Source organism: Oryctolagus cuniculus, chromosome 12 (assembly GCF_051225735.1).
Source record: "Oryctolagus cuniculus isolate XC-2025 breed Fujian yellow rabbit chromosome 12, ASM5122573v1, whole genome shotgun sequence".
Classification (NCBI taxonomy): Eukaryota; Metazoa; Chordata; class Mammalia; order Lagomorpha; family Leporidae; genus Oryctolagus; species Oryctolagus cuniculus.
The window spans coordinates 13,985,275-14,007,883 of NC_142878.1; the positions used below are offsets into that span (position 1 = coordinate 13,985,275).

Genomic DNA, 22,609 nt, shown 5'->3' on the forward strand with positions numbered 1-22,609 from the left:
GGAAATAGTTGCTGGGTAAATGGCATGCCATTGTTGAGTGTGCACTCTTGATTTTGATTTTGCCTGTCTTCTCCAACTCTGGCCTACGGAGTTCCCTGGAATTTTGGGGAACCTTGCAGATTGCACTTCCACCCTGCCAGTAAGGGTAGAGTGTGCCAAACTGCCCGTGTTCCCTGACCACTGCTGAGAACCCCCTTAACTGGCTCTTTCTGTGTTTCTAGAAGCCCATCATCCCTGTGCTTCCAAACTTGGAAACATGTGACCTGGGTAGCCATTGTATTTTGTGGCCAGGCTTCCTAACCTCTTTGTCCTGCATGGGCCCTCTTTTGGTCATCCCCCTGCCTGGGTTGTTGAGATCTTCCAGCTGAATTTGGCCCTAGGTGACTGCCAAGGTTTACCATCTTGTGATAGCATGCACTTGCCCCAGCACAGGAGAAAACTCATTGTGGTCTTCATTTGTTTGTTAGAGTTCTGTACTTGTTTTATAAGGGCCTTGGGAGCCAGGACTCAGGTAGTCCCCTAGGCTTTATTGCTTGGCTTGTGGGAGTTGACTCACTGGTGCCTGGCTGGAATGGCACATGGGCAGGACAAAGGCAAGTGCAATGGAGTGGTGTGCTGGCCGTCACCAGGTGGACAAGACCTGACACTAGCGTGTTCCATAGTTGCTACATACCTTCTTCCTTCAGGGGTTCTTGTGTGCCAGGCTGGCATGGGGTTATGGGGATGGAAGGAAAGCTCAGTCAGGAAGCAGTCATTTGGGCACTAGGGGGTGGAGTCTTTGTGGCCCTCTTCCAGGGTTTCTGAATCCTGCCTCCATGTTTGGCCCATGTCCCTTCCATGTGTGTGGCCTGATGGTTGAAGGCAGTGTGCTTTCCTGGGTAGCAGGAATAGAGGGCAGACCACCTGACTGTGTCTTTTTCCCTGTGAGGGAGGACATGTCTGCACGTTCCTTTCATGCTGTTACAGGAGGCAGTGGCTGTTTGACTGGGGGTCTGTGGCCTCTGTCATCACCCAAAAGGGTGTGCGTGTGTCTTTCTGATGGAAAGTCCTGACCCTAGGCAGTGGAAGTTCAAAGGCTGAGAAAGAGAGGTACCTGAGATAACAGCCCTGGGAGGTCAGATGCCAGCCCAGATAGCCAGAGGCCTTACCCTCATGACACAAAGGGGTTAACCCACTTACCTTTTGAAGTAGAAAGCCATATGGCAAACCACATGGAGTCCCACCTGTATAAGTCATATGTGCCAGTGGTCCCCTCTTCACACATGTGATCCACAATGGGGAACCAGACTGGGATGCAGATGTAGGGCATGTGAAAGGGAGCATTGCACCATGGCTGGATATGGACTCAGGCTTTGAGCTGTGTAGCAGGTTCATTGTCACATGTGTGCCCCTGATCTGTGTGCACTTCTCAGGGGAGTTGCGGCTGGCAACATGGCTTCTGCGGAGGCACAAACTGTACACTTTTCCTGAAGAACAGAGGCACTTGGGGGCCCTGGAATTCCTGTGTCCTGCAGTGGACTCCATGTCGCTGGAACTCTGAGGATGGTAAGCATTCCCAGGCTCAGAGGCCCTGCAGCACCCCAAGCATTCTCAAGAACTGAAAGACCTATGTGCTGGCTGGCCATTGATAGCCTGCTGGGCTGCACTGCTATGGTGGATTACCTAGACTTCTTTCTCTAAGCTGTGGACCTGGACTCTCCAGGCCACTGAAGGTCTTTGATGTCACCAGCTCTCCCCTTGCCTGGCCACAGTGCTTCCCTCCTAGCACATGGGCATGTGCTTGGATCAATGGTGACTCCTGCAAATACCTCCCTTGGAAGCTGAACAAAATGAATGAAAACCCCATACCGTCATTCTCATCATGACTGAGGTCTGGCTTGTTTCCCTTAGCAGGGACCTTAGAGATGTGGGCTCACATCCCCTGCCTCAAATTTCCTCCATCATTAAAGGTATCAACAAAGACAAATTTTGCCACCATACAGGCTAATGGAACCTGTTCTCCATGGGCTATGCCCCAACAGGGGAATGTTTGGTGAAATAGCAATGTTTGTGGGTGTGGTGTCCTTGCAAGAGAGCATGGGTTTGGTGTTGTAGGAGAGGATGCAGGTGGGTGTCTAGGTTGTGCAGTCCATGGACCTGGCAATGGGAGGCCCCTGTGGACCTCCTGACAGACCTTGCACCCTGTGTGGCCACATCTTGGAATCCTTGAAGAAAGCTTAGGACACCAGTGCCCAGACTTGAGGTGGTGCTTGTATCACCAGTCAGGAGAGCATCAAAGGCAAATCTGGCCACCACACATGCATACAGAACCTATCCTCCATGGGCTTTGTCCATGGGATGGTAATGTGTGTGGGAGTGTTCACTTGCAAGTGGGCTTAGGTGTTAGCTTGGTGAGAGAGGGTGCGAGGGTGCAAGTGTTTGTCCTGGGGTATACACGCTGTTTACCTGGCAATAGGTGGCCCCTACAGACCTGCTGACCAAACCTGAGCCCTGTGTGGCCTGAGGTCAAGAGCCCTGGAAGCATGGGTCATGGAATTGCAGCATGTGTTGGTTTTTGTGGTTCTTATGCTCAGAGGGAAAAAGTTGCAGGGCAAAATTGGGTACTGTGGTTTAGTAGATACAGGTGTACGTTTCCCTTGTCTTCTCCAGTTCCAGCAACCAGAGCTCCCTGGAATAGTGGGGAACCTGTGGATGGCACTTCCTGTGGGACTTTAAGGTCAGAACATGCTCTACTGCCCGTGTGCCCTGACCATTGTTGGTGAGCCCTCATGACTGGCTCTTGCCATGGTCTTCGATCTCCTTGGTGCTTGGAGCCTGACCTCTCCATGCTTCCAAGCTTGCAAATATGTGGCATAGGTAGCCAGTGTGTGTCAAAGCCAGGCTTCTTTACTGCTTTGTCCTGCAGACGCCCTCTTTTGGTCATCCCACTGCCTGGGTCATTGAGATCTTCCTGCTCACTTTGGCCCAAGTGCCCCTAGGTGACTGCCAAGGTGACCATCTCTGGACAACGTATGCTTGTCCCAGTGTAGGTGAAAACTTACAGTGGTTGTCATCAGCAGAACTGTGTCCCACACAAGGCGATTGAACTCCTTTACTTGATTTGTAAGGACCTGGGGGGCCATATCTGCGGTGGCCTCTTGGCCTTGCTGCTGGGTGTCTGCAAGTTGGCTCACTATTGTCAGGCCAGAGTGGTGTGTGTGCATGAAGAAGGCAAATGCAATGGCTTGCTGTGTGTCACCTGGCACACAGTTAGGTAGACAAAGCCTGATACTGAGTACCATAGTTGCCAAGCATTGTGTTCCTTCAGGGGTTCTTCTGTGCCAGGCTGGCATGGGGCCTTGGGGATGGAAGGAAAGCTCAATCGGGAAGTAGTCATTTGGGAACTGGGGGGTGGAGCCTTTGTGGCTCTCTTCCAGAGTTTCTGAATTCTGCCTCCATGTTTGGCCCATGTCTCTTCCATGTGTGTGGCCTGATGGTCAAAGGCAGTGCTCTTGATGGGCTAGTGGGACTAGAGGTCAAACCTCCTGACTATGTCATTGTCTCTGTGAAGAAGGGCTTGTCCACACATGCCTTGCATGCTGTCACTTGAAGCAGTTGCTGTTCTACTTGGAGTCTGTTGCCTCTGTTATCACATGAAAGAGTTTTCTGTGTGCATCCTGCTGATAGAAGAGCTTGACCCTTGGCAGCAGATGTTCAAGTTGTCAAAATTGGAAGTTTCTAGGAAGCAAGCCCTTGGATGTCCAGATGATTGGGCAGGTGACCATAGGTGTGACCCAACCAGAATCTCCTCTTGAAAACCTCACACATATGCAGTCATAGGGTGCCAGTGTTTGATCCTCCCATTCAAAGGAATAGACCCATACACCTTCTCAAGCAGATACTGAGTTGGACAACCACTTACAGGTTTTTTTAAATTTATTTAACAGATAGAGTTAGACAGTGAGAGAGAGAGAGAGAAAGGTCTTCCTTCTGTTGGTTCACCCACCAAATGGCTGCCACAGCCGGTGCTACACCGATCTGAAGCCAGGAGCCAGGTGCTTCCTCCTGGTCTCCCATGCGGATGCAGGGGTCCAAGTACTTGGGCCATCCTCTACTGCCCTCCCGGGCCACAGCAGAGAGCTGGTCTGGAAGAGGAGCAACCGGGACTAGAACCCGGCACCCATATGGGATGCCGGTGCTGCCGGCAGAGGATCAACCAAGTGAGCCACAGCGCTGGCCCCACCTAGAGTTTTATGTATTGAAATTTTGTGTTCTAGTAGTCTTCCCTCACAAACACAATTTCCATTTGCAAATGATGTCAGGGATGTAGACTTCAGGCACGAGAATTGGAGGATGATACCATATCTTGCAATGGCATGTGGGCTTAGCTTGTATACCTTGTTCATTTTCTTAAACTTGCCTCTGATCTGTGTGCTTTTCTCAGATGGCATTGTGGACAGTGGCTTAGTTCTGCAGATACACAAGATGTATGCTTCTCCTGAAGATCAGAGGCATTCTGAGGTGCTGGAATACTTGTTGCCTGCAGCAGACCAGAAGTCGCTGGAGCTTGATGACAGTAAGCATGCCCCAGACCAGCAGCCCTACACTGCCCAAAGAATTTTGAAGACCTACAAAGACCTGTGTGTGTGCCGGCCTCTAATGCTAGAGTAGATTGCCTAGCTTTTCTCTGGGCCATGGCCCTGGATTCTCCTAGCTTGAAGGTCTTTGATGTCACCAACCTGTGGTGCTCCCCTCCCAGCACGTGGGTATGTGTTTGGGTTGATGATGACTCCTGCAAATACAATCCTTGGAAGCCGAACAAAATGAGTGAAAACCCCATACAGTCATTCTCATCGTGACTGAGGTCCAGCAAGTGTCCTCCAGCATTAACTGGAGGGTTTAGTTCTCACGTTCTCCACTGTATGTTTCCTTCACCAGCCACAGTTCCTCATGTCTATATGTGTGATTTTTCTCTGTGCATTCCATTAACTGAGGTTTATAATGTTTTCTGGAATGATATTCTATTAAAATCCCATGCAGAATGCTACCTTGATTTTTCAAGGAAACCAAAGTTATTCTCTTTTTTGCCTGTGTGGTTAGGTTTTAGTTGTGGAACCCTGTTTTTTTTTTCACCCTTTTTGGCTTGACTACATGAAATGTTCCCCCTTGTGATTCTTTGGTATATGTTGTCAAGATTTTTGTTCTCATTCCATCATACTTTAAGAAGTTTCCAACCATGTTCCTCTAAAGTTCTGATTGCTGTTCTTTTTGTTGAAATCTGGTATCCCTTATTCCTCTATTCCAATCTTCTTCCTACATGCACTTTTCCCTAAGAAGAGGTACATTCCATTGCCTAATTAATTCATTTAGTCTTCAGTGACATTTGATTTCTCTCATGGGGGTATTACGTTTTCTGTGTTTCCTTGTTGTCATCTGGTGATGGAACAGTTAGATCTCCCATCTCCATAAATATTAACTTTCCTTTTTCATGGAGTTATTTAATTTTTATCTTTCTTTTCCTTGTGTTGAAATATTTTCTTTTCTTTTGGTGTGGCATTTAGTCTTGATGTACCAAGGAGGAGATAAAACATATGTTGTTATTAAATTGTCTTAAGATAAGTCACAGTATGTTGTGGTTGTGATCATTGAAGCCATCTTATACCTTGTATGCATGTCATGATGCAGATGTTCTGGGTTGGCCTGCATCCAGTAGTAGTGTTTTCTGTTTTGTGTGATTGGCCTTTTGTGTGATTGACCCTTTCTTCTGATTCTTTGCAGGAAATTTTTTGGATTTGAGAAAATTACAGTTGGTAGTGTACTTCTCTGTTACCAATGGGTATTAGGTTGATCAGTCCATTTTTGAAAGCTACCTAGACCCTGCTGGTGTCTTCTTGGGTTATTAAGTGCAGGAATCTGAGTTATAAGATGCAAGTGCTTGCCTTGGTGTCCATTGCCAACCTGATGGAGAGCTCTTCTCAAATTAATGCCATTTCCAAGAAATATGGTTAAGAAAAGTAACACTAGTTATTGCATCACTTTGTCTCTTTGGTGACCATTTTCTTCCTTAACAATTGAGGTGATCATGACAGGGCATTCAGAAATAGTATCTCCTCACTGACATCATATGATTTGTGAGGAAATGTGTGTGCACCAAGTACTGTTTTAACAAAAATAGTGACTGTTAGAAAGGAAGTTTCTGGCCTTGTTACAGTATTTCTAGTTGTTACAGTATTTCAGTAGATAAAAGAGATAGTTTTCGTTGAAGAATTTGGGTGTAGCAGTAGGAGGGAAAGTGGTGAGAAGGCGCCTTTTATTTTATGTCAACAGTGAAGTGAGATTGAAAATAGGAATTTAGTTTTGAACTGTTCAGAAATTCCAGTCTGAGTGATAAGAATTCACTGACTTAAAAAAAACATTGAATAATATATTGGTGAGTAAATTTCTCCAGACTTTCTCAGATGTTTCCCTTTCAGGATTTGAACAGTAGGGACATATACATTCTCCAGAATGGCTGCACATGACTAGGTAAACATGCCCATGGTCTGCTTTTCAATAGAAAATGAAGGTTCATGGATTGATATTGACATTTAAATATGTATTTCTTGGAAGATTGAACAAAATGAATGAAAATGTTATGGCATTGTCCTCATTGAACTGAGATCCAGCACTTTGCTTCAGCAGGAAAGAATGTAACAGGGACAATTCTTCATTCTTCTACTTAATAACAACTGATGATTGATTCAGGATTTGTGTTTCCTGCTTGGGTGCAGGACGTTCAGTGAGTCCTTGAAAATATCAGGCCTACTAGGTAGCTTGATTGAGAAGCCTGTCTTTGAGAAACCTATAAGTGGCATAAGTATAGTCTCTAAGAATAAGGGTGGGTACATGTGTCCCAGCAATGCTTATGTGAAAGACTGCATCTATTCCACCAAATTCAACTGTAATTACATCCGTTAAGTTCTTCAGATCTCCAGAGACACAGCTCCCTCTGGTTTTGAACATAGCACAGGGCTAGTCTCTAGGAGTCATTATTGGCATCCTTGGCCCAGCAGACTCATCTAGTGGGTTGTGTCTGTTCAGTCATTTTCAATTTTCATTCACATTTGTTTGGTCCTTTGTTCACTCAATCAATACAGGTCCCTCCACTGATGAGTGAAGAATAGGGCCAGGATCCTCTGGCTCTCTTTGAATGCTGACCAAGGAAGCTGCTATGCCAATGGAGATGGTGTCCACTCTTGGAGCATCCAACATTAGAAGAGGTGACACTCATTTGGAATCCATTAAGCAAAGTCAGGAAGGGCAGCACAACTTGTAGGTTGACCTTGTAATGATGTCCCAGTCAGGTGGCCTTTGATGACTGGAAAGAAAGAATTCAGTGCATTATCTAAGTTCATGCCCTGGGCTTATATATTATGTGTGATGTTGCATGGAGGCTTTGTTGTTTTTCCTCCCTAGACATTATCTGTACATGGAAACTCCATAGTGTATGGGTTTAATTTCCTTAGGGAATTAAAATCTATACAGGTTCCATTATTTCCATCTTTTCTTTTACTTTATACTAGTACCAAAGCACCAGGGTTCTGGGTGGTTCCCCTTTCTGAGTTTTTCCCCTGAGGCCAGAACACTGAAAGATTCTGGTTCTGAAACTGCTGTCAGGCCCAGGGAATAAGGCACTTAGTCATGAATAATAAACCACGTACATTTTACTGGAAGTACAGACTCTCCAAATGTTTCTAGAAGAGACACTTATTGCCATCACATATGATCCACCAGCCTTCAAAAGAACCCACACTGTCCCCATTTTCTCAGCCTACTGGTGCTAGTATTTTGCATTTCTTAGAACAAGTGCTTGTCCATAAGCACTGACAATTAATTGGTGTGGTAATTGCAGTGACCTTGACATATGGGCAGCTTAGGAGCTTTTCCCAATATCACACAGGGTTACACTGGTTGGCAAATAGGAATGTGGGAATTACAGATCTCCTTGATTCTAAGCATAGTGCCACAGTCACTATGGATGACATCTAAAGCAAATTTTCCCATTTACCTCCAATGACCTGTGATGAGAATATTGTTGCATGATTAGAGGGTTGCTATGCCATCCTTGGTCTGATTGTCAAACAGTCTGCATGTGATTCCAGTAGAGTTCAATAGCATCATCAGGATCTTTGTGGGAATCTAAGGGCTGTCCTAATCAGCATTGCAGGCCTTGGATCCTAAGTGAGTGGCTTAGCATCATAGCTTTTTCTTGTTAAACAGAGGCATGATAAATGTCATTGTGCACCCCACAATTTCCATAGTGTCCATATGTCCAGAAACAACTGAGGCACATTTGAGTTACTATATATATAATAGTAATATAATATATAAGTAATATAGTAATATAATAATATAATTACTATAATTAGTAAAATAGTAATATATATTAGTATATATAATAGTAATATAATATATATTACTAAATATATGGTGGTGGTGGGGTGGCGGGTTGGGCATTGGCAGTGTGACATGTGTACATGTGGTCAAGATTGACACTCACCCATGTCTCCTGTGCACTTCCCAGGCATCATTCCTGTGCAGTGAATATTGGTAACCTTAAGGAAGGATGTATATATTCTGAAATTCCCGAAGATACCACTGAAATCCTAGTCGCATACTGCTTTGGTTCATCTGGAGGCTGGTGGATCACCATGATGATGGTAAGCATTTCAAGGATCCACATTTCCAGTGATGAGGAGTATGTGTGGTTCAATGATGATGTTCAAATATGCATTCCTTGGAAAGATAAAGTGAGTGAAACATTTTAAAAATGTTTGTTTATTTGAAAGGCAGAGTTAGAGAGAAGGAGAGACAGAGGGAATGAGACCTTTCATCTGCTGATTCACTCCCCAAATGGCCACAAAGCCAGAGCTAGGCCAGGTCAAAGCCAAGAGTCTAGAACTCCATTTGGATCTCCCAGGTGGGTTACAGGTTTCCAAGCACTTGGGCCATTTTCCACTACTTTCCCAGGCTCATTAGCAGAAACTGGTTCAGAAGTGGAGAAGCTGGAACTCACTCAAACTGGTGCTCATATGAGATGCTGGCATCATAGGTGGTGGTTTAACTCACTGTGCCCCAATACTGACCCCTAAAATGAGTGAAAATTCCATGTTGTTAACCTCATAGAAATGAGGTCCCAGCATATTGTTCCAGCAGGGGGGAAGTAGAGCCTATTGTTCAACTTGGTGCAAATTTTGTTTGGTCAAGGTTTAAATTGTGCTTCTCCTGGAGTACAAGACATTCAGTGGATCCTTGAGAATGCCAGGCTTCCTAGATACCTTGGCTGAATGGTCTCCCTTTGAGATTCATGCAACTGGCACAAATACAGTCTCTAGGAGTCAGGATAGATATATGTGGTTCAGCAAAGCTCATCCCATCTACTGTAGGGGAAAGCCACTTTCAGCCTTGAGTGGTATCTGTTTAATCCCTTTACAGTAAATGAAAACAGGTAACTCTGGTGCTAAAGACAGTACAGGACCCGGCATTGGCAATCTTCTTGCTCTTTTTAGATGTTGCCTGAAGAAAATGTAGTATTTATTGAGATGAATTCTATTCTTGGAGAACTGGTCATCAGGGGGACTGATTTTCATTTGGACTCCTGACAGCTGCCTAGAAAAGGCTGTACAGGTTACTTATATGTTAGCCTTGTATTGATTTCCCAATCAGGAGGCTCATAATGTCCTCTGCATGTGGGAGAGGAAGAGCTCAGTGGGTTCCTTGAGTCCATGCCCTAGATATGTCAGTTTGGTAAAGTTTCCAGAGTAAACTTTGTCTCCAAATCAGTCTTCATTCTAAATGCAACTGTGCCTTTTTTAAAGATTTAATTTTTTTGAAAGTCCGAGTTACAGAGAGAAGGAGAGGCAGAGAGAGAGAGAGGTCTTCCACTTGCTGTTTCACTCCCCAGTTGGCCTCAATGGCCAGAGCTGTGCCTATCCAAAGCCAAGAGCCAGGGGCTTCTTCCAAGTCTTCCACGCAGGTGTAGGGGCCCAAAGACGTGGGCCATCTTGTACTGCTTTCCCAGACAATAGCAGAGAGATGGATTGGAAATGGAGCATCCAGGACTCGAACCGGTGTCCATATGAGATGCTGTCACTGCAGGCAGTGGCTTTACCTGCTATGCCACAACACCAGCCCTGCAACTGTGTATTCATTTATGTACCTGGCTCCATATATCCACAAATAACTAAGGTATATATTGTAGGTTGATAAGAATGGGCATTGTGTCCTGTTTACCTGTTGCCTTGTCTAAAGCCTGCCCATGTTTACCAGACTGTTGCCTGTTGTCATTGCCATGGAAAGAATTCCAGTCTCAATTATGAAAATTTATGTGTTGTTAGATACCTTGATTTTTTTTCTGGATATTGTTGCAGTTGTAAAGAGAAAGGATTAATCTGCCTTGATATTTCCAGAATTTTTTTTATTTTTTATTTATTTATTGTTTATTTTTTAATTTTTTGACAGGCAGAGTGGACAGTGAGAGAGAGAGACAGAGAGAAAGGTCTTCCTTTGTCGTTGGTTCACCCTACAGTGGCCGCTGTGGCCGGCGCACTGCGCTGATCCGAAGCCAGAAGCCAGGTGCTTCCTACTGGTCTCCCATGTGGGTGCAGGGCCCAAACACTTGGGCCATCCTCCACTGCACTCCCGGGCCACAGCAGAGAGCTGGCCTGGAAGAGGGGCAACCGGGACAGAATCTGGCACCCCGACTGGGACTAGAATCCCGTGTGCTGGCGCCACAGACAGAGGATTAGCCTATTGAGTCGTGGCGCCGGCCTTCCAGAATTTTTTTTTTAAAGATTAGTTTATTTATTTGAAAGGCAGAGAGAGAGAGAGAGAGAGAGAGGGAGAGGGAGAGGGAGGGAGAGGGAGGGAGGGGCGCTCTATCTGATGGTTTACTCCCCAAATGGCCGCAATTTGTGATTACTTGCTAAGCACTTTTAGCATGATGTTTAAAATCCTTATTAAATAATGACATTTCATTAATTTTGATATTGTCCTCAGTTGATTGTCTTTTTTCCATCCTATTTGTGGTTTTCCTGGTTTTTGTTTTATAGGTGGTATTTTATTGTATCCTAGAAAATTTCCCTATCAGGTGAGGGGAATCTGAATCTTAAATGATATTTTTAATTAGAAATACACTGTTGTGGATTAATACAAATAGCCTATCCTACTTTCATAGGATGTAGTTATAATGGCAATCTAATTATCAGAGTGATATGGAGTTGTTTTGGTCACTTAGTTTATCTGCTGCTGTTGAACCCGCAATGATCTCCTGTCAGTGCTATTTGTGATGGTGAATGGTTTTCCCTAGACTGGGATTCCTAGTGCCTCTAAGTGTGGGAAGGGATACTAGCTCATGGAAGTGAAAAATGCTTCTAGGTCAGGCAGCACACTCATATTGGCAGTGTCATCCAGCACATGTCATCTAGTCAGTAGCTTCATCAAGTTTGGGAGGAGACCCCTGCAATGTAGGGAACATCAAAGCTATGCAGGCAAAAATGCCTGTATGTAGTGTGGGATCCCTGGACCATTTAAATAAGGAATGTCTGTGTTACACATCCTTCTCTTCTCATCATTGCTTCATTCATGCAGCCCATGTGGTATCATCACAGGTTTTATATGAAAGAGTTACATTTTTTCACCTTGAGAAGTGACAGAATGGAGAGAATAATGAATGCATCTGACATCAAGAAATCCAGAGCCAGTTTGAATGCTCATCCTGGTAATCATTTTGTCCTGACAATCCTGACATTCTTCTTAGGGAATCATAATACCCTAATAATGATGAGACCCTGGTTGTACTAGGCAATAACGGGGCTGGTCATTGACTGAGACTGATCTCCATTTCTGAATAGTGTGGGTCAGTGAGTCTCAAGGTTATAGGAAACTGAGTGCTCAGTATCTGCCACATAGCTCAGATTCAAGGCTCATATTACATATGTGCTTGGATCAATGATGACTCTTAAAAACTGAAACATGTTAGAATATGAACAAAATGAGTGACCAAACCACTTCTGTGATCTGAGGTCCAACACAGGGGCCATCCTAGGAAGACATGTGGAACAAGTACAGTTTCATCAGCAACTGGTTTCCAAAAGGTGTGAGCTATTGGAAAACCAAACCACTCACATATATTAAAGCAAATGAATTAAACAAGCCCATGTACCCAATTGTGGTTTCATGGAAATTTTTGAAGACTTGTTAAATAGCATTTTGCCACACAGATTATCCAATGAATTTCTAATGTGAATTTTTATAACCACATAACTAAGTAGTCCATTAGAAAAATTGTTTTTGCAGATCTGACATTGTGGCACATCAGGTTAAACTGCTGCCTACATGCCAACATCCCAAATGTGTGTCAATTCAAGTCCTAGCTGCTCCACTTCTGATCCAGTTCCCTGCTAATGTTCCTTGGAAAGCAGCTGAGGATGGCCAAAGTGCTTGGGTCCCTGCACCCACATTGGAGACCTGAATCAAGTTCCAGGCTCCTGGTCTCACCTTGGCCTACCCCGGCCTTTGCAGCCATTTGGGCAGTGTACCATAGATGGAAGATCTCTCTCTCTCCCTCTCCCTCTCCCTCTCCCTCTCCCTCTCCCTCTCCCTCTCCCTCTCCCTCTCCCTCTCCCTCTCCCTCTCCCTCTCCCCCTCTCTCTGTAACTCTGTCTTTCAAACAAACAAAACAAATCTAAAAATCAAATAAAAATTATATTCACTACTTCCCTAACATTCCTTGTACTTTAGATTGAGTGTGATGGACTCTCACTGCCGAAGCATTGAAGTAATGCTTTTGTCATTTGTACCATCTCTGTTTCCCAGGAGGAAACAAAATGACACATTCCTAAGGTAACAGCCAATTTTTAGTAGCTATTCCATGTTAGTTTTTAAAAACTTTTTTTTATTTATCTAAACAACAGTGTGACAGAGAGACAGACAGATAGGGGGCTAAGTATTTGGGCTGTCTTTGCCTGCTTTCTCAGACACATTAGCAGGGAGCTGGATCAGAAGCAGAACAACTGAGACTTAAATCACTGTCTAATAACCCACTGTGCCACAATGCAATTCTATGATCTGTTATTTTTAAAATTACTTAATTACTGGTTATGTTTTTTTAAATATTTTATTTATTTATTTGAGAGGTAGAGTTACAGACAGTGAGAAGGAGAGACAGAGAGAAAGGTCTGCCTTCCATTGGTTCACTCCCCAATGGCTTCAACAGCTGGAGCTGTACCAATCCAAAGCCAGGAGCCAGGAGCCAGGAGCCTCTTCCTGGTCTCCCACGTGGGTGCAGGGGCCCAAGGACTTGGGCCATCTTCCACTGCTTTCCCAGGCCATAGCAGAGAGCCAGACTGGAAGAGGAGCAGCCAGGACTAGAACTGGCACCCAGATGGGATGCCAGTGCAACAGGTGGAGGATTAACCTACTGCACCACCACACCAGCCCTGATTACCAGTTATTTTTTTTTAACTTTTATTTAATGAATATAAATTTCCAAAGTACAGTTTATGGATTACAATGGCTTTCCCTCCCACCCGCAACCCTCCCCCCTTCCATTCACATCAAGATTAATTTTCAATTCTCTTTATATACAGAAGATCAGTTTAGCATATATTAAGTAAAGATTTCAACAGTTTGCACCCACATAGTAACACAAAGTGAAAAACACTGTTTGAGTACTAGTTATAGCATTAAATCACAATGTACAGCACATTAAGGACAGAGATCCTACATGAGGAGTAAGTGCACAGTGACTCCTGTTGTTGACTTAACAAATTGACACTCTTGTTTATGGCCTCAGTAATCACCCTAGGCTCTTGTCATGAGCTGCAGAGGCTATGGAAGCCCCCTGAGTTCACCGACTCTGATCATATTTAGACAAGGCCATGGTCAAAGTGGAAGTTCTCTCCTCCCTTCAGAGAAAGGTACCTCCTTCTTTGATGACCTGTTCTTTCCACTGGGATCTCACTCGCGGAGATCTTTCATTTAGGTTTTGTTGTTTTTTTTGGTTGTTGTTTGTTTGTTTGTTTGTTTTTGCCAGAGTATTTTGGCTTTCCGTGCCTGTAATACTCTCATGGGCTCTTCAGCCAGATCTGCATGCCTTAAGGGCTGATTCTGAGGCCAGAGTGCTGTTTAGGACATCTGCCATTCTATGGGTCTGCTGTGTATCTCACTTCCCATGTTGGATCGTTCTCTCCCTTTTTTATTCTATCAGCTAGTATTTGCAGACACTAGTCTTGTTTATGTGCTCCCTCAGTTATTTTTTAAAATTATTAGCAGTTTGTTTTTTGTGAGATGGTTCATAGGAACAGTATTTGATATGATTAATATGAGCTATCTGAGACATCAATCTGCTTCTTAAGTATTTTTGCTTTTTGCTACTTTGAATAACATCTGGAACATCCTACTGGAGGTATAAGTTAATATATTTATGGATGAATTAACAGTGGGAACTTCCGCTTTGTTTAAGTTTGGAATGGAGCATACAAATGTAGCACATTCCTTTCTCTTTTTTTAACTTTTATTTAGTAAATATAAATTGTCAAAGTACAGTTTATGGATTACAATGGCCCCCCCATAACTTTGCTCCCACTTTCACCCAACCCATCTCCCGCTCCCTCTCCCATTCCATTCACATCAAGATTCATTTTCAATTATCTTTATATACAGAAGATCGATTTAGTATATATTAAATAAAGATTTCATAAGTTTGCACCCACACAGAACATAAAGTATAAAATACTGTTTCAGTACTAGTTATAGCATTGGACAACATTAAGAACAGAGATCCCACATGAGGAGTAAGTACATAGTGACTCCTGTTGTTGACTTAACAATTTAACACTCTTGTTTATGGTGTCAGAAATCTCCCTAGGCTCTAGTCATGAGTTGCCAAGGCTTTGGAAGCCTTTTGAGTTTGCCGACTTCAGTCTTATTCAGACAAGTTCATAGCCAAAATGGAAGTTCTCTCCTCCCTTCAGAGAAAGGTACCTCCTTCTTTGATGGACCCGTTCTTTCCACTAGGATCTCACTTGCAGAGATCTTTCTTTCATTTAGGTCTTCTTCTTCTTTTTTTTTTTTTTTGCCAGAGTGTCTTGGCTTTCCATGCCTAAAATACTCTCATGGGCTCTTCAGCCAGATCAGAATGCCTTAAGGGCTGATTCTGAGATCAGAGTGCTGTTTAGGACATCTGCCATTCTATGAGTCTGTTGTGTATCCCGCTTCCCATGATGGATCGTTCTCTCCCTTTTTGATTCTATCAGTTAGTATTAGCAGACACTAGTCATGTTTGTGTGATCCCTTTGATTCTTAGACCTACCAGTGTGATCAATTGTGAACTGAAATTGATCACTTGGACTAGTGAGATGGCATTGGTACATGAAACCTTAATGGGATTGTATTGGAATCCCCTGGCACATTTCTAATTCCACCATTTGGGGCAAGTCAGCTTGAGCATGTCCCAAATTGTACATCCCTTCCCTCTCTTATTCCCACTCTTATATTTAACAGGTATCACTTTTCAGTTAAATATAAACACATAAGAATAATTGTGTGTTAATTACAGAGTTCAACCAATAGTACTAAAACAAAAAATACTAGGAGGGATAAAGTATTAAGTTGTTCATCAACAGTCAGGACAAGGGCTGATCAAGTCACTGTTTCTCATAGTGTCCATTTCACTTCCACAGGTTTCCCCTTTGGTGCTCAGTTGTCGTCGATCAGGGAGAACATATCATATTTGTCCCTTTGAGATTGGCTTATTTCACTCAGCATAATGTTTTCCAGATTCCTCCATTTTGTTGCAAATGACCGAATTTCATTGTTTTTGACTGCTGTATAGTATTCTGTAGAGTACATGTCCCTTAATTTCTTTATCCAGTCTACTGTTGATGGGCATTTGGGTTGGTTCCAGGTCTTAGCTATTGTGAATTGAGCTGCAATAAACATTAATGTGCAGACAGCTTTTTTGTTGGCCAGTTTAATTTCCTTTGGGTAAATTCCAAGGAGTGGGATGGCTGGGTTGTATGGTAGTGTTCTATTCAGGTTTCTGAGGAATCTCCAGACTGACTTCCATAGTGGCTTGACCAGTTTGCATTCCCACCAACAGTGGGTTAGTGTCCCTTTTTCCTCACATCCTCGCCAGCGTCTGTTGTTGGTAGATTTCTGAATGTGAGCCATTCTAACAGGGGTGAGGTAAAACCTCATTGTGGTTTTGATTTGCATTTCCCTAATTGCTAGTGATCTTGAACATTTTTTCATGTGTCTGTTGGCCATTTGGATTTCCTCTTGAAAAATGTCTATTGAGGTCCTTGGCCCATCTCTTAAGTGGGTTGTTTGTTTTGTTGTTGTGGAGTCTCTTGATTTCTTTGTAGATTCTGGCTATCAGCCCTTTATCTGTTGCATAGTTTGCAAATATTTTTTCCCATTCTGTTGGTTGCCTCTTCAATTTCCTGACTGTTTCTTTTGAAGTACAGAAACTTCTCAATTAGATGCAATCCCAGTAGTTAATTTTGGCTTTGCCTGCCTGTGCTTCGGGGTCTTTTCCAAAAAGAATTTGCCGGTACCTATATCTTGCAGGGTTTCTCCAATGTTCTCTAATAATTTGATGGTGTTGGGTCATAGATTTAAGTCTTTAATCCATGTTGAGTGGGTTTTTGTGTAAGGTGATAGGTAGGGGTCTTGCTTCATGCTTCTGCACGTGGAAATCCAATTTTCCCAGCACCATTTATTGAATAGACTGTCCTTACCCCAGGGATTTGTTTTGGATCCTTGATCAAATATAAGTTGGCTGTAGATGTTTGGATTTTTTTCTAGCGTTTCTATTCCGTTCCATTGGTCTATCCATCTGTTTCTGTATCAGTACCATGCTGTTTTGATAACAATTGCCCTGTAGAATGTCCTGAAATTTGGTATTGTGATGCCTCCAGCTTTGTTTTTGTTGTACAAGATTGCTTTAGCTATTCGAGGTCTCCTGTGTCTCCATATGAATTTCAGCATCATTTTTTCCAGTTCTGAGAAGAATGTCTTTGGTATTTTGATTGGTATCACATTGAATCTATAAATTGCTTTTGGGAGAATGGACATTTTGATGATATTGATTCTTCTAATCCATGAGCATGGAAGATTTTTCCATTTTTTGGTATCCTCTTCTATTTCTTTCTCTAAGATTTTGTAATTCTCATCGTAGAGATCTTGAACGTCCTTGGTTAAGTTTATTCCAAGGTATTTGATTGTTTTTGTAGCTATTTTGAATGGGATTGATCTTAGAAGTTCTTCCTCAGCCATGGCATTGTCTGTGTATACAAAGGCTGTTGATTTTTGTGCATTGATTTTATACCCTGCTACTTTGCCAAAGTCTTCCATGAGTTCCAATAGTCTCTTAGTAGAGTTCTTTGGATCCCCTAAATAAAGAATCATATTATCTGCAAAGAGGGATAGTTTGAGTTCTTCCTTCCCAATTTGTATCCCTTTAATTTCTTTTTCTTGCCTAATAGCTCTGGCTAAAACTTCCAGAACTATATTGAATAGCATTGTTGAGAGTAGGCATCCCTGTCTGGTACCAGATCTCAGTCGAAATGATTCCAACTTTTCCCCATTCCATAGGATGCCGGCCATGGGTTTTTCATAAATTGCTTTGATTGTATTGAGGAATGTTCCTTTCATACCCAGTTTGCTTAGCGTTTTCATCATGAAAGGGTGTTGTATTTTATCAAATGCTTTCTCTGTGTCTATTGAGATAATCATATGATTTTTCTTCTGCAGTCTATTAATGTGGTGTATCACATTGATTGATTTGCAAACATTGAACCATCCCTGCATACCATGGATAAATCCAACTTGGTCTGGGTGGATGATCTTTCTGATGTGTTGTTGCATTCTATTGGCCAGAATTTTATTGAGGATTTTTGCATCTATGTTCATCAGGGATATTGGTCTGTAATTCTTTCAATGCTGCATCTTGTTCCTGCTTAGGGATTAAGGTGATGCTGGCATCATAGATAGAATTTGGTAGGATTCCCTCTTTTTTTGATTGTTCTGAATAGTATGAGAAGAATTGGAGTTAGTTCTTCTTTAAATGTCTGGTAGAATTGAGCAGTGAATCCATCTGGTCCTGGGCTTTTCTTTGTTGGGAGGGCCTTTATTACTGTTTCAATTTCTGTCTCAGTTATGGGTCTGTTTAGGTTTTCGATGTCTTCCTGGTTCAATTTAGGTAGGTTGCATGTGTCCAGGAATCTATCCATTTCTGATAGGTTTCCCTGTTTGCTGGCATACAAGTCCTTGTAGTAATTTCTGATGATTCTTTTTATTTCTGTGGTGTCTGTTGTTACATTTCCTTTTTCATCTCTGATTTTATTGATTTGGGTCTTTTCTCTTCTTTTTTTAGTTAGTTGGGCCAATGGGGTGTCATTTTGTTTATTTTTTCAAAAAACCAGCTCCTCGTTTGGCTGATTTTTTGTGATTTTTTTGTTTGGATTCAATCCTGTTGATTTCTTCTCTAATTTTAATTATTTCTCTTCTCCTACTTGATTTGGGTCTGGTTTGCTGCAGTTTTTCTAGATCCGTGGGATGAATTGAAAGCTCATTTATTTGGTGTCTTTCATATTTCTTGATGTAGGCACCTATTGTTATAAACTTTCCTCTTAACACTGCTTTTGCCGTATCCCATTGTCGCTCCCCCTCTTCGTGGAGGAACGACACAGGACCCTGCGCTGTTCTTTCGTCTGCTCGGCCCTCCCCGGGTTTGCTGCTGGTTCTTCCCGGGTTGGCTACTATCCCTTCCACCTCCGTGGAAGGGCAGTTCCCCCTGGCCACATTCCCCACTTCCGCAGGGGAGCGGCACACCGCCGGCCGGCTCTCTCGGGGGCTGCACAGGTGTTCCCCTTAGATGTTCCCCTTAGATGTTCCTGGTGCATGCCATCTCTCTCCTCCTTTATAGTCCTCTTCCGCCAATCCCAACTCTGCTACCCACACGCCGAGTACGCTGCTCTCCTCCAATCAGGAGCAGGTCCCACAGTTTATTGGTTGAACTGGAGGCAGCTGTGTAGAAGCTGTTTCCCTTCTCAGTGCCATATTGTGGGAAAGCAGATGCATAGAATAAGTCTTAATTCCAGTAACTTAGTCTAGTCCGGGTTGCTCCCCACATCCCATAAGTTTTGGTATGTTGTTGTTATTCTCATTTACTTCCAGAAAGTTTTTGATTTCTCTTTTGATTTCTTCTGTGACCCAGTGTTCATTGAGGAGCATGTTGTTCAATCTCCATGTGTTTGCGTATGCTCTAGGGATTCCTGAGTTGCTAATTTCCAACTTCATTCCTTTATGGTCTGAGAAGCTGCATGGTATGAATCTAATTCTTTTGAATTTGCTGAGACTTGCTTTATGTCCTAGTATGTGGTCAATCCTAGAGAAGGTTCCATGTACTGCTGAGAAGAATGTAAAATCTTTGGCTGTAGGATTGAAAGTTCTGTAGATATCTGTTAGATCCATTTGGGCTATAGTGTCATTTAAATCTACTGTATCCTTGTTGATCTTCTGTCTTGTTGATCTGTCTATTTCTGAGAGTGGAGTATTGAAGTCCCCCAGTACTATTGTATTGGAGTCTAAGTCTCCCTTTAAGTCCCTCAACAAATCTTTTAAATAAACCAGTGCCCTGTAGTTAGGTGCATATACATTGATAATTGTTATATCTTCTTGTTGTATTGATCCCTTAATCATTATATAGTGTCCCTCTTTGTTTCTCTTAACATTTTTTGTGGTAAAGTTTATGTTGTCCGATATTAAGATGGCTACGCCCGCTCTTTTTTCATTTCAATTGGCATGGTATATCTTTTTCCAGCCTTTCACTTTCAGTCTGTATGCATCTTTGTTGGAAAGATGTGTTTCTTGTAAGCAGCAAATAGATGGGTTTTGTTCCTTAATCCAATCAGCGAATCTGTGTCTTTTACCTGGAGAATTAAGTCCATTAACATTCAATGTGACTATTGATAAGTAGTAATTTTGTCCTGCCATTTCCCAAAGATATTTTCTAATATATATGCTTTGAACTTCCTGTGATCTTTTGCTGTGAGGTTTCCTTCCTTTACCTTCCTTCATATTGATGACCATGTTTCTGTGTTTTTTTGTGTAACACATCTTTGAGCATCTTTTACAGGGCTGGACAAGTGGCGAGAAATTCTTTCAATTTCTGTTTGCTATGAAAAGTATTTATTTCACCTTCATTCACAAATGAGAGCTTTGCAGGATATAATATTCTGGGCTGGCAGTTTTTCTCTCTTAGCACCTGTGCTATGTCTCGCCATTCCCTTCTAGCCTGTAGGGCTTCTGATGAGAAGTCTGCTGTGAGTCTGATTGGAGATCCTCTGAGAGTAATCTGATGTTTCTCTCTTGCACATTTTAGGATCTTTTATTTCTGTTTCACTGTGGTGAGTTTAATTACAATGTGTCGTGGTGAGGATCTCTTTTGGTCATGTTTATTAGGAGTTCTATGAGCTTCCTGTACTAGGATGTCTCTGTCCTTCTCCAAACCTGGGAAATTTTCTGCTAGCATCTCACTAAAAAGGCCTTCTAATCCTTTCTTCCCTCTCCGTGCCTTCAGGAACTCCTAGAATCCAAATGTTGGGTTTTTTAATAGTATCCTGTAGATTCCCAACAATATTTTTTAGATTTCTAATTTCCTCTTCTTTTCTTTTGTTTGACTGTATACTTTCCTGTGCTCTGTCTTCTAAGTCCGATATTCTCTCTTCTGTTTCACTGACACTGTTTTTAAGGCTCTCTAATGTGTTTGTCATTTGATCTATTGAATTCTTCATTTCATTATGATTTCTCTTCACTATCACACTTTCCTGTTCTACTAGTTTCTTCGTTTCATTTTGATTCCTCCTTAAGATTTCATTTTCTCAAAGGAGATTCTCTATCCTGTCCAGTAAGGATTTCCATAGCTCAAGCATTTGTTTTTGAAACCTTATAAGTGTTCTTATCATAAATTTTTTGAAATCCGTATTTTGCATTTTTTCCATCTCATCATCTTCATAATCTTGGCTTGGGGTGTCTTGTTTATTTGGGGGTGTTAAAATGTCTTCCTTGTTCTTGTTTCCTCGGTTTCTGCGTTTGTTGCTTGGCATGTGGAGATATTCTTTGGATTCTTCTTCCCTGGGTGTGGTGTTTTTTTCTTGTTATACTATGACTGTATTAAGTGGACTGTCTGCTTTTGATGGAGCCTTAGAGGCTTGAGATGGGTGTGGCCTGCCTTCCTTCCTTCCTTCCTTCCTTCCTTCCTTCCTTCCTTCCTTCCTTCCTTCCTTCCTTCCTTCCTTCCTTCCTTCCTTCCGAAGGGACGTAATTCTGCACAGCGGAGTGGAATTGAAGGTTGTTAGCAGGCGAATGATATACCCACACGAGCCAGAGATCTGAAGCTCTTTCCCAAGGAACACACAGGGAATGTGTTCTGCCCTCAGTGTGGGCTCAAATTCTCCTGCAGTCTCCCACTGGGTTGCCAAGTTTACCAAATTGTAGTGTCTCGGGAGAGTACTCACATGAATTCCGTGAGTTCTCTCACCCACCGTCTCTTTTTTCACAGTGTCAGTTCATTAGCACCACACATTCACTAGGTCCTAATCTCCTGTTATTTCACCCCCCGCCAGAGTCAGGTTTTTCTGCTTGGCTGAGGGCAGGTGCAGCCCTGAGGTCGCCCCACTTATTATGTATGTCCAAAATGGCACCTGTTCTTTGTCTTGCTCGCCTTTGAGAGGTGAGCAGAGAGAAACTCGTGTCCGTATCGGTCCCTTTTTTTTCTTTTTCCTCTCTCTTCTAGTTAGCCTGGTGAACTTTTCCCCATGGGGTTTCAAGCCTCATTCCCACTAGTCTCCTCTTTCCGCTTTCCCACCAGTGTCTCGGGCTACTGAGGTTTGGCTCACCTCCCATTCCAGCACTCATGCGTTGATTCTGCCACTGGTTTCCTGAGCCGTGGGCTCCCACTCCCTCCATGCAGGTCCACCGTGAATCACTAGTTCCGGAAGAGTTTCCTCTGCTGTTTCCTCCCCTACTCTTCCTTGAACCTGCAGTATCTCCACTTTTATTAAACTGTCTCTTCCCAGACTATCAGTGTGCTCCCTTCCTATTCTGCCATCTTGCCACTTGCTCACATTCCTTTCAAATATAACCTCTTTCTGAAGGTCAACCTGTACCAAAACTTTAGATTTCATTTGGATAAATTTATTACTTCCTTTGTATCATGACCTGAAGGAAAGTTTTGGATATAATTCTGCCTCTCATCCACAAGGACCAATTGGAATTGTCACATGGTAAGCATATTGTTTTAAAATATTGACAGTCCTCTTAGGAATCATGATGCTCCAATGACAATGAGACTCTGGCTATTCTTGGTAGTCATGGGTTTGGTCATTGACTGTTTACTGTAACTATGATTGAGTAATATGGATCAGTGAGTCTCAGAGTCTTCCACTTGGCTTAATCTCAAGTTCCTTTTCTTACATGTGCTTAGATCAATAACTTCAAAAACTTGATTTCATTGGAATGTGAACAAAATGGGTGACTAAACCACTTCTGTGAGCTGAGATTCATTACAAAGACCTTACTAGGC

General features: G+C 42.8%; 4 non-coding genes and 2 pseudogenes across 53 annotated transcripts in view; all 6 read left to right on the forward strand.

The window, feature by feature from the left end:
• LOC149122944 (uncharacterized) overlaps positions 1-22,609 on the forward strand; it is a 104,538-nt gene that overhangs the window by 71,343 nt on the left and 10,586 nt on the right. For 28 of the 50 annotated variants that reach the window (XR_016217236.1, XR_016217246.1, XR_016217243.1 and 25 more), the window contains 4 exons: positions 1,413-1,545; positions 4,424-4,555; positions 7,116-7,238; positions 8,543-8,678. This is a non-coding gene — a transcript (uncharacterized LOC149122944). Of the gene's footprint in view, positions 1-1,412; positions 1,546-2,649; positions 2,717-4,423; positions 4,556-7,115; positions 7,239-8,542; positions 8,679-22,609 lie in introns of all 50 variants that reach the window. The other 22 variants (XR_016217231.1, XR_016217232.1, XR_016217222.1 and 19 more) reach the window with 2 other exon arrangements.
• Positions 1,783-1,874, forward strand: LOC127484020 (small nucleolar RNA SNORD116). The gene has a single exon (XR_007910803.1). It is a non-coding gene; the product is annotated as a small nucleolar RNA SNORD116 (small nucleolar RNA).
• On the forward strand, positions 4,756-4,847 carry LOC127484018 (small nucleolar RNA SNORD116). Its single transcript, XR_007910801.1, has one exon. It is a non-coding gene; the product is annotated as a small nucleolar RNA SNORD116 (small nucleolar RNA).
• LOC127484021 (small nucleolar RNA SNORD116) lies at positions 6,551-6,642 on the forward strand. The gene has a single exon (XR_007910804.1). It is a non-coding gene; the product is annotated as a small nucleolar RNA SNORD116 (small nucleolar RNA).
• Positions 8,725-8,809, forward strand: LOC127484022 (small nucleolar RNA SNORD116; annotated as a pseudogene).
• LOC127484023 (small nucleolar RNA SNORD116) lies at positions 11,962-12,045 on the forward strand (annotated as a pseudogene).